General features: G+C 31.1%; 1 long non-coding RNA gene across 1 annotated transcript; it reads right to left on the minus strand.

Moving 5' to 3' along the window:
- Positions 1–2,907: 2,907 nt before the first annotated feature.
- Positions 2,908–3,597, minus strand: LOC126749599 (uncharacterized). The gene is made up of 3 exons (XR_007665168.1): positions 3,384–3,597; positions 3,196–3,324; positions 2,908–3,062 (listed from the first exon to the last, which is right to left on the minus strand). It is a non-coding gene; the product is annotated as an uncharacterized LOC126749599 (long non-coding RNA).
- Between the last annotated feature and the right edge of the window lie 8,070 nt (positions 3,598–11,667).

Here is an 11,667-nt window from a genome sequence, read left to right on the forward strand (position 1 = left end):
TTGCGCTTAACTAAACGTTGTAAATATTATATTACACCTTGCATATAAGTATATAATCAGTTTTCTGCGTTTCAAGCAAGAGGCGTGTAACCTTAAAAGAGTAAGAAAATTCAACTACAGTTATGTGTCCCTAGTAAAATATGAATAACAAATAGATATCTGTATGATCTAACAATGAGCGCCCATACAAGGGTATCTTAATGTTTTTGCTTCTGACTGTCACACATTAGTCTGAATGCTCTGGTCAGCGAGATGGCAGACTTTAAAAATCTAAGAGGATAACCGAAGCAGTAGGTAGCATCCAGTTGTGGCACTATCAATGGGGAGGAATGCAGATTCTAGTAGCAAGATGTTTCAAGTATTGAATTCATGATAAGGTGGAAGATGGTGAAAAGAAGCAGAAAAAACCAATCTTAAACTGGAGAGACTTTTTTTTTATCTGTTCTTTATTGTTGTTTAATATTCTTTATTACTTAGGTACCAAAGATAGTTTCCTTATAGAGAAGTATTTATATATTACACAGTTTGGTACATATTAAATAACATATTAGCGATTACTCCACAAACAAAAATGTACATGATCATTTTACGAGAAATAGAGAACATATATATATACAGATCTTTATAGGATACACAAGGGTATTTGTGGGGTCTCTTTCTATGGTCCCAAACTCTATAATGCTCTCCCTGCTACCATTAAACTGTTACCTACCAAGTTTTTTACTGCAATATAAATTTACTATAAAACAATATCTATTGAAAAAATGTTTTTTCTCAATACAAGAATTTCTAAAAGATGATTTCTCATATATGTAATTATAATATAAAACTTTTAGGCTTTAAATCCTTTGATTATTAATAATATTAAGAAGTGTAAAGATTTTCTCTGTGACATATGTGAGCACCTTTGTGTATATGGCATGAATAAATTGTGTTTATGTTTAAATTAGGTGAAAGAACAGCTATATTTGTTAAATCTCTCTTTTCTATCAGATAAAGTGATGTGTAAGTGTAACATAAGTGTTTCTGAAATAAAGATGATTTTACTTAATTATTTAACTGTGGCCACCATTTATTTTACCTACTTAAAATATAGCGGGTTGGGAAGGTCAGAAAAACTGGTTTTTCATGGAAATATTACAGCTATGTAGTGTTAGAGTCTGATGATGATGCAAAAAAAATCAACTCATCAAAATGCATACCTCTTGACAAAAGATTGGCATTTTCATTTGTCGAGAAAAGTCTTCCCAACCCACTATATTATAGCCACTCCACTTCAACAATGGACTTCTACTTACAAAAAAAAAAGATTTAAATAATATTGAATGTTTTTTCCTTTAACTTGGAATATTTAAGAGAATTGTGTGAGTATTCATGTTCTTCTTCTACTGGAAAATAAAACTGTAAAATAGCTAATCTAGTGAAAATATTATAAATGATTTAACATATTTTTTTGTAAAGTGGGCTAATATGAATAATCTCTCTTTAAATGTAAATAAGTGCTACTCAATTGGATTCTCTACACTTAAAAATAAAATGAATAATATATACACTATTGATGACATAGTACTTAGTTCTGTTGACTCAATAAAGGATTTAGGAGTAGTCTTTGATACTCAGCTCAAATTTGGGGAACACTGTGATCTTGTGGAGGGGAAGGCCTCTCAGATGTTAGGTTTTGTTTTAGGAACTTGTCGTGACATGTCTATATCTACTTTGAAGATACTTTATTGTTCATTGGTTAGAAGTCATTTAGAGTATGCCTCAATCATTTGGTCTCCTTTTTATAATTGTCACAAAATGCAACTTGAAAGAGTCCAAAAGACGTTTACCCAGTACTGTTCCTACAAGTTGAATATGCAGGATAACCTACTTGACATGGAGGCAATATTGGGACTTCAATCGTTGGAATCTAGAAGGATTCAAAGTGACCTCAGCTTTATGTATAAGGTTATTCATGGGCTTATTGATTGCCCTGCTCTCATCAACAGCTTTAATTTAAAGGTCCCTGCACGCACCCTAAGGAGACATGAACTGTTTGCTTTACCAATCTGTCACTCCAACTATTCTTTACATTCTCCAATCTGTCCTAGTCTTGCCTATTTCAACTCTCACCCTGAACTTGATCCATTTGCAAGCTCACTCTCTGGATTTATTGGTCAACTGGGTCAAATATTTTAATTTATTGTTTTCTTATTGTGTTTATTTCTTTTGTATATGTTAGTGAAAGTACTTTTATTATGTTAATTATACATCTTTTACTTTATTTAATATTGTAACCAAATCTTTTCTAAAATGGGGTTTCCCGTATATTGATTAAATAAATGAATAAATAAATATTTAATTGACCGAGAGCATTATGAGAAACTAAAAGATACTTGTAAGTGTGCTGAAAGGGTTAGTCTTTGGAGTTCTGTTGTCCTCCCTTTCAGCCAGTGTACCAATTTAGAAACCAGATATGTTTGCTTTTCTGCAAGACATTGTAATTTATTAATGACCTAAATACATATCTTAAATGACTTTCTAAATAAATTAAAAACATTGATTAAACAAGATATATTATGATTAAGGAAAAGAATAAAGCACTCCTTTAGTTAAGTATGTAAGAACATTCAGGTATAAATACTGTCTATGAAATATTTCGGATTAAGTGTATGTACAAATTTAAACTGATCGCCACATATAAACAGTAGCTCGTAGAAAACTGTTCCAATAATATCTGCTTTATATGAGGGTAGATTGTCAAAACTATTTATTATATGAAATTTGTGAAATTAAACATGTGTATGAAATGGATAACAATCATATGGTAATAACTGCAGAGAAGAGCATAATGTGGTTTATGCCTTAAGGAATGGAATCTTCAAAAAAAAAAACAACAACAACTACTATAGATCAATTTTTCTCTTTAATTATTAAAACTAAATAACTGTATGACAAAATTTAATAAAACAATAAACAGGTCATGGAACATAAACATTAAATAAGTTTTATTTTCTAACCAAAAATAGAGACTTTGGGTCCAGTTGGAAGATTCTCGTGCCATTTTGCCTATTCAAGATCTGAAACAAATAAAGTATATATAATTAGATATGCATATTTCATTGAGACAACACAAAGTATATAAATTATCTTCTGGTGAAACAATCCAGTAATAAGTAAAACTTTATTAAAATATTGCTCTGTTTTACTCACAACAAAAAAGCTGATTCATATCCCTTCAAACACATTTCATGATCTCTGGGGAATCCTAACACACTTCATTTAGCTTATTTATTTCTGGTTGTGTAGTCTAATCAGCAGTTAAAACATGCAATTCTTCTCCTACAACAAATGGATCCCACAGCTGTTAAATTGTTGACCAGGATGAAAACAAATCATACCTTGTAATCATTCTAGGTACACAAAACAAAGGCCACACTGGCAAAATATATGCGAACTTGAATGAAGTTATGAGATTTTCATCAGTTTTATTTAGCAAATAATTTGTGTTGAAGTTTTCCAATAAATATTAGTTAAAAAATAATAATTTCTCAAGGTGAATTATGTTATTGTTTTGTTGGGTTGACATTGACATCTGAATTTAACTGACTTGTCAAATTCAGATGTCATTGAGCATTGCTGTTTGAGCTTGGCATGTCATGGGCGCACTAAAATTTATTTTTTCACGGTCGGTTTGATAAATTATATAATTTAATATTTTGGCAGCAAAATTCATATACCTAGTTCTAATTGTTTTTTTTTTAAATTTAGGGTTTGGGCGACATAGGGTAAGTTTAGTAGATAAATTTCATTGCAGGGGTTGTTAAAGCAAGTGACGGTTATTTTATTTCAATGGTTTATTTTACTAGCTTAATTTTAGCTTCTATTCATCTTTCCATTTACCTAATTGACTTTCAAAATGAAAATGGAAAATAGAACAGTTGACGTGAAAATTCTTTTATCCAAACCCAATACACAGACTATTATACGGTCTAATCTTTTCATTTTCTATTATGGCACTCCCATAAATTGGAAAAAAAATTGTCAATAAGCTTTTTTACTATTTTTTTAATGATCTTGAACCAATAAAAAAATTGAATTGGGAGCATATTTTGAAAAAATTTTCATCTTGAACACGGACTTTCTTCGAGAATTGAAAAACGCAAATAAATAGGTTTTCTGTTCATTTTAGAGTCAAATCGGTTATAACCTCTTTTAATCCTTCCCTGTCGATTTTCGAACAAAATGTTTTTCTTTGGTTTTTTTTACTAGAAATTATCTGTTTAGGGCTTACATTAAAATTAGTCAATAGCCATTTTAAGAAAAAAAAAGTTATATAGTCAGAAAAAAAAAAGTTTTCTTTTGTTTTTTTTTCCAATGTTTCATTAATATCTCAGCTTCTGTAGTTCCGATTCAATCCGTTAATGGTTTATTGTATTCCTTATTCCGTTTCTGATTATCATTTGCATATTTCATTGTAGTGACTTTAATATAAAGGCCAATATAAAATAAAGGATATTAGAAAAGATATATGGCAAAACCAGTTTGAAATATTTCAATGCAGGCTTTTATGAAACATGATTTGCCAAAAATTTATGTTTTATTTAGGTAAAATTATTGAATTTTTACAAAGGGTTGATATATTATGCATAAGTGTGTGCTAGAGTCTTATTATTTATTTCAGCGTACTTACTCTCATCGCCATAAAAACATCTTTATCAGGTGTGACCTAGACCTAGAAGTTTTCACCAACCTTCATCCTCCTGTATGACTGCATTTGACTCACAATTTTTCGCTTGAAAAATGCATTAAAGCTTTAGAAATGTATAAGAGAACACTACACATATCCTGAATCGGAAAAATAAGAAACGCCAAAGCTCTCAATAGGATGCAGGAAAACTAATGATAAAGCTAATGATAACAATAAAATAGTGCAAATTATGGTGTATTGGACCTAGAATAAGAGGAGATTAATATGAAATACATCGGTTGGTTTTCAAGGGAAGAATTTAGAGAAAAGGTGAATAGTGAGAATACAAAACTCATTGCTCGAGGATCTACACACATGGCTCATTCAAAATCTTCAGAGCAGCTGTTTAACGAGTCACTTGGATCACCAATCTTTGAAGGAAGACGGCCGAATAAAAAGAGTAGAGAGGAGCTCTTATCACATCATGATTCTTAGAAGCATGATACCCCAAAAACCGTAAAAACAAATGGTCGTTAAGCTCACAGCGTTGCCGGGGCAGCACCTGTTAAACAATCTCTAATAAATTTAATTCTTTTTTGAATTAGTTTCCTCTTACCAAAAGCTTTTCTACTGGTCCCAACTGATCAAAGTACGAGCGAAGCTCGTACTTGTTATATAGGAGCGTCTGCGACTATATTATGCACGCGAGCCCGGGCCCGAAAAATCGTGTTTTTTTGGAAATAAAAATTCATATCTTTGGCTGTATGGTTAGCGAAACGATGAAATTTGGCATAGGGCCTCTCAATACATTGAGAATGATGGATCCGTAAACGATTTTTTTTTCCGGTACCACCAAACGGAGCGGTACTGTCTCAAAGTCAAAAATTCGTAAAAAAATGGGTCAAATTCCTTTCAGACGCGAGAACTCAAATAAAAAGCCTTTAAAAAACTTTAAATTTTTAGGACATAAGGGTCGGCGGGGGCTTAAGAACTGTATACTTTTTGGGCCAGATCGGTATACAGGGTGAGTTGTTATAAGCGAACAAAAGTGACTAAAAAAAAAATTCAAACTTCTCCAGAGGCTAAAAAAAAATATTTATAAAAAAAGTGTTTCGGCGAAAAGACTTCATTTTATAAGAGATTTGACATACTTGGAGCTTTTTTTTGTAAAAAATTTATTTTACGAGTTCTGGCATTTTCAGTTTTTTGGGATTTCCCGCCAAACGATACCTATTTTGGGAAAATTTTTTTTTTCAAAAAATAACTTCATCCTTTACCTTTCATATGCCATATAACCGAAATTTTTGGGAACCATACAGGGCGAGCAATAATGAACTTTACCCATGAAGGTCCGACCCAAAAATCACATTTTATTTAATAACTTTTTAGTGGTTGCACCTGGACAATTTATATTCTCAGGCATTAAATACTTTAATAACCCCATTATTTGTGTAAAATTACAATCTTCCAACTTTAATAGGTTTTGAGCAATTCGAATTTTCGCGTTTAATTCATTTGCCACGTCCCTGTACATGGTGAAAAGATCAGACATCATCTAAAAGATCCGAAATTTTGTTTTACAACACATACTAAAATTTCAGGGTTCCAGCGATAGTACAAGTACCCGAAAAATGCGATTTTATGAAAAAAGTCCATTTTTTTTGCGTTTTTGCAGGTAATTGGAGGTGTCAACCTAAACTCTGATGAAATGGCTGGTGGGAACAATACTTTGACGCATGGTGGATACAAATTTTTTGCTCGTGACAGGTGGCCGGGACTTGGTTGGGTTTTTTGTAAAATTATGAATGAAAATGAACCGGAAACGATCAGGGAAAGGAAGCACCGAATCAGAAAATGAATGGGCTTTCCGAATCTGTGCATATCAATAGGGGAAATTGTGTATTGCGGCCAGGAAAAATCGGCAAACATTTTGACGTCTTCGAAAAATGCCGTTTTTTTGAAATGTCAGTGGTTTTATACCGGGGTGAGGCGAAATGAAATTTGCCCGATTATTTTACTAAAATTATTCGAATATATACACGGGTCAGTCGTAATGATCTATTTAATTTAAAATAAAAATTTAGATATTAGGTGAGTTTTTACTATTTAGTTTATTATTAATAAATGTTAACAATTCTTAAACATTGCTTTTGGGTTATAAATAAAATTTTTTTGAAATTATTAATTTTTAAGGTTAGTCGGGTATCATAACTTTTTTGGTATTGGTGCGATTTGGTTGAAATTTGGTACCTAGTACCTATTTCGGATAAGATTAATAAATTTTTACAGATTTTTGACATGACTATGTTTTAAGGTCACGTGACTACCTTAACTTTCTTCCTATTTGTCCGATTTGATTGAAATTTGGTATTTGGGGTTTATTTAGGATGCAATTATTAATTTTTCACAGATATTTGACATTTGACTTCCAGGTCACGTGACTATAGTAACTTTTTTGCTATTGGTCTGATTGGGTTCAAATTTGGTATTTGGGCTTTATTTAGGATGCAATTATTAATTTTTGACAGATATTTGACATTTGACTTCCGGGTCACGTGACTATTGTAACTTTTTTGCTATAAGTCCGATTGGGTTCAAATTTGGTATTTATGCTTTATTTAGGATACAATTAATAAATTTTAACAGATAATTGACATATTGAATGTTAAAGTCACGTGACTTCCATAACTTATTTGCTATTGTTCCGATTGGATTGAAATTTAGTATTTAGGCTTTATATAGGATGCAAGTAATAAATTTTGACAGAAATTTGACATGTTGAATTTTTTAAGTCACGTGACTTCCATAACTTTTTTGCTATTGATCCGATTGGGTTCAAATTTGGAATTTGGGGTTTATTTAGGATGAAATTGTTGATTTTTTACAAAATTTTAAAATATTGAGTTCTAGGGTCACGTGACTATCAAAATTTTCTATTTGATTGAAATTTGCTATTAGATGATATGTATATATTTGTAGATAATATTTTGTATTACCCTATTTCTTTTATCTTAATTAGTTAAATTATTTCTTAAATTTGCCTTTAACAAAAAAATTAAAAAAATCATCGGTTCGAATACATGGGCTTTAAAGGGAACTTATCTTCTTTCATAATATTGTAGCATTATTATAGATTTTGAAAAATTTTGTCATAAAGCTTTTTTATTACCTTTTGAATGGTCTTTAACCAGAAAAAAGAAATTTTGAATTTGGAGCATGTTTTGAAAAAATGTTCATTTTGGGCCGGATTTTGTTCGAAAATTGATAAATGCAAATAAATAAGTTTTCTGTTCATTTTGGAGTCAAATCGATAATAATCTTTTTGAAAGGTATCCTGAAGTAGTACAAGATAGAAAAATAAAAAATTGAATTTTTTCCATAGGGCTCTTGATATCTTGATATTTATGATTAATAGTTTTTTACAATTTTCTCCGAATCTGTGATAGCTATAATCAATTAGTTTTAACATTCAAATACCTCGTAACATTCCCTAGAACTTTTGTTTAAGACAAAAATTTGTCAGAGTTATAGTTTATTTAGAAAAAAATAAAAACCATTTTTTCACAATTTTTCATGGCTATACCCCTTTCGATTTTGGAGCAAAAAAAAATTTTTTTTTTCTTGGGTTTTTTTAACTTGAAATTGCCATCATAGGGCTTACATTATGATTTGTCGATTATAATTTTATCAAAAAAAAATGGTACCGTGGGAAAAAACGAGTTTTCTTTTATTTTTTTTCACATTTTTACTAATATCTCGACTTCTATAGCTTCGATTCAATTCGTTGATGGTTTCTATTATTCCTTATTCTTCTCCTGTTAATTCTTTTTATATCTTATTACAATTGCCTTTCGAAATAAAACTGAAAAATTTTAAAAATCGACGTAAATACATAGACTCTTATGGGACCTAATTTTACCTTTATATTGTGCCACTCGTATAAATCGTGGAAATTTTTGTTATTAGGCTTTTTTACTAGTTTTTGAATGGTCTTTAACCAAAAAAAAGAAATTTTGAATTCGGAGCATATTTTGAAAAAATTGTCATTTTGACCCCGGATTTTGTTCGAAAATCGAAAGATGCAAGGAAATAGGTTTTCCGTTCATTTTAGAGTCAAATTGGTAATAATCTTTTTAAAAGATACTCTGAAGTAGTACAGGATAGAAAAATAAAAAATTGAAATTTTTCCATAGGGCTCTTGATAATTCGATATTTATGTTTAATACTTTTTTCCAATTTTCTCCGATTGTATAATAGCTAGAACTGATTCGTTTTAACGCACAGATACCTCGTAATATTCCCGAAAACTTTTGTTCAAGACAAAAAGTTGTCAGAGTTATATTTTATTTATAAAAAAATAAAAACCATTTTTTCGAAATTTTTCATGACTATACATACCCCTTTCGATTTTCGGCCAAAAAAAAAATTTTTTTTTCTTGGGTTTTTTTTGTGAAAATTACAAGTTTAGGGCTAAAACTAAAATTTGTCATAAATTATTTTAAGAAAAAAAATGATACCGTGGGAAAAAACCAGTTTTCTTTTGGTTTTCCCACATTTTTACTTATATCTCGGCTTCTATAGTTTCGATTCAATTTATTTATGGTTTTTTTTATTTCTTATTCTTCTCCTGTCAGTTCTTTTGATATTTTATTACTATTAAATTTTAAAATAAAAAGAAAAATTAAAACAAATCGACGTAAAATCCCGTTTGTTCTATTTCAATAAATAGACCCTTATGGGAACTTCTCTCTGAATTTGGTATTTATGGTTTATTTAGGATACAACTAATAAATTATGACGGATAACTGACATTTGAGTGTCAGCCTAGGTCACGTGACTACCGTAACTTTTTTTGCTATTGGTCCGATTCTGTTATTAATATATATGTTCTGTTGTTAATATACTTCGACATATATTTGAAATATAAGACAGTATATTGACACACAACGCGACTATATAACAAATTATGGTTCTTTGAAGCATGATACCCCAACAACTGGTCCTCTCTTTCCTTGGCAGGTAGACGTTAGCCTCCCTGACTCACCTAAGTACACCTGATAATTTTTGATTGTTTTTTTAAATTCCCTTATGGCTTTTCACAGACAAGACCTAAAGGTTCCAAACTGGTCCCCACGGACCAAAAGTATAGGAGCGAAGCGACTATACTTGTTAACACATCTCGTGAGAGTCTATATTATGCACGCGAGCCCGGGCCCGAAAAATCGTGTTTTTTTGGAAATAAAAATTTATATCTTTGGCTGTATGGCTAGCGAAACGATGAAATTTGGCGTAGGGCCTCTCAATACATTGGGAATGATGGATCCGTAAACGAATTTTTTTTCCGGTACCACCAAACGGAGCGGTACTGTCCCAAAGTCAAAAATTCGTAAAAAAATGGGTCAAATTCCTTTCAGACGCGAGAACTCAAATAAAAAGCCTTTAAAAAACTTTAAATTTTTAGGACATAAGGGTCGGTGGGGGCTTAAGAACTGTATACTTTTTGGGCCAGATCGGTATACAGGGTGAGTTGTTATAAGCGAACAAAAGTGACTAAAAAAAAAATTCAAACTTCTCCAGAGGCTAAAAAAAAATTTTTATAAAAAAAGTGTTTCGGCGAAAAGACTTCGTTTTATAAGAGATTTAACATACTTGGAGCTTTTTTTTGTAAAAAATTTATTTTACGAGTTCTGGCATTTTCAGTTTTTTGGAATTTTCTGCCAAACGATACTTATTTTGGGAATTTTTTTTTTTTCAAAAAATAGCTTCATCTTTTACCTTTCATATGCCATATAACCGAAATTTTTGGGAACCATACAGGGCGAGCAATAATGAACTTTACCCATGAAGGTCCGACCCGAAAATCACATTTTATTTAATAACTTTTTAGTGGTGGCACCTGGACCATTTATATTCTCATGGATTAAATACTTTAATAACCCCATTATTTGTGTAAAATTACAATCTTCCAACTTTAATAGGTTCTGAGCAATTCGAATTTTCGCGTTTAATTCATTTGTCACGTCCCTGTACATGGTGAAAAGATCAGACATCATCTAAAAGATCCGAAATTTTGTTTTACAACACATACTAAAATTTCAGGGTTCCAGCGATAGTACAAGTACCCGAAAAATGCGATTTTATGAAAAAAGTCCATTTTTTTGCGTTTTTGCAGGTAATTGGAGGTGTCAACCTAAACTCTGATGAAATGGCTGGTGGGAACAATACTTTGACGCATGGTGGATACAAATTTTTTGCTCGTGACAGGTGGCCGGGACTTGGTTTGGTTTTTTGTAAAATTATGAATGAAAATGAACCGGAAACGATCAGGGAAAGGAAGCACCGAATCAGAAAATGAATGGGCTTTCCGAATCTGTGCATATCAATAGGGGAAATTGTGTATTGCGGCCAGGAAAATTCGACAAACATTTTGACGTCTTCGAAAAATGCCGTTTTTTTGAAATGTCAGTGGTTTTATACCGGGGTGAGACGAAATGAAATTTGCCCTATTATTTTATTAAAATTATTTGAATATATACACGGGTCAGTCGTAATGATCTATTTAATTTAAAATAAAAATTTAGATATTTTGTGAGTTTTTACTATTTAGTTTATTATTAATATATGTTAATAATTCTTAAAGATTGCTTTTGGGTTATAAATAAAATTTTTTTGAAATTATTGATTTTTAAGGTTAGTCGAGTATCATAACTTTTTTGGTATTGGTGCGATTTGGTTGAAATTTGGTACCTAGTACCTATTTCGGATAAGATTAATAAATTTTTACAGATATTTGACATGACTATGTTTTAAGGTCACGTGACTACCTTAACTTTCTTCCTATTTGTCCGATTTGATTGAAATTTGGTATTTGGGGTTTATTTAGGATGCAATTATTAATTTTTGACAGATATTTGACATTTCACTTCCGGGTCACGTGACTATTGTAACTTTTTTGCTATGAGTCCGATTGGGTTCAAATTTGGTATTTGGGCTTT

This window comes from Anthonomus grandis, unplaced genomic scaffold (genome assembly GCF_022605725.1).
Source record: "Anthonomus grandis grandis unplaced genomic scaffold, icAntGran1.3 ctg00000342.1, whole genome shotgun sequence".
Lineage (NCBI taxonomy): Eukaryota > Metazoa > Arthropoda > Insecta > Coleoptera > Curculionidae > Anthonomus > Anthonomus grandis.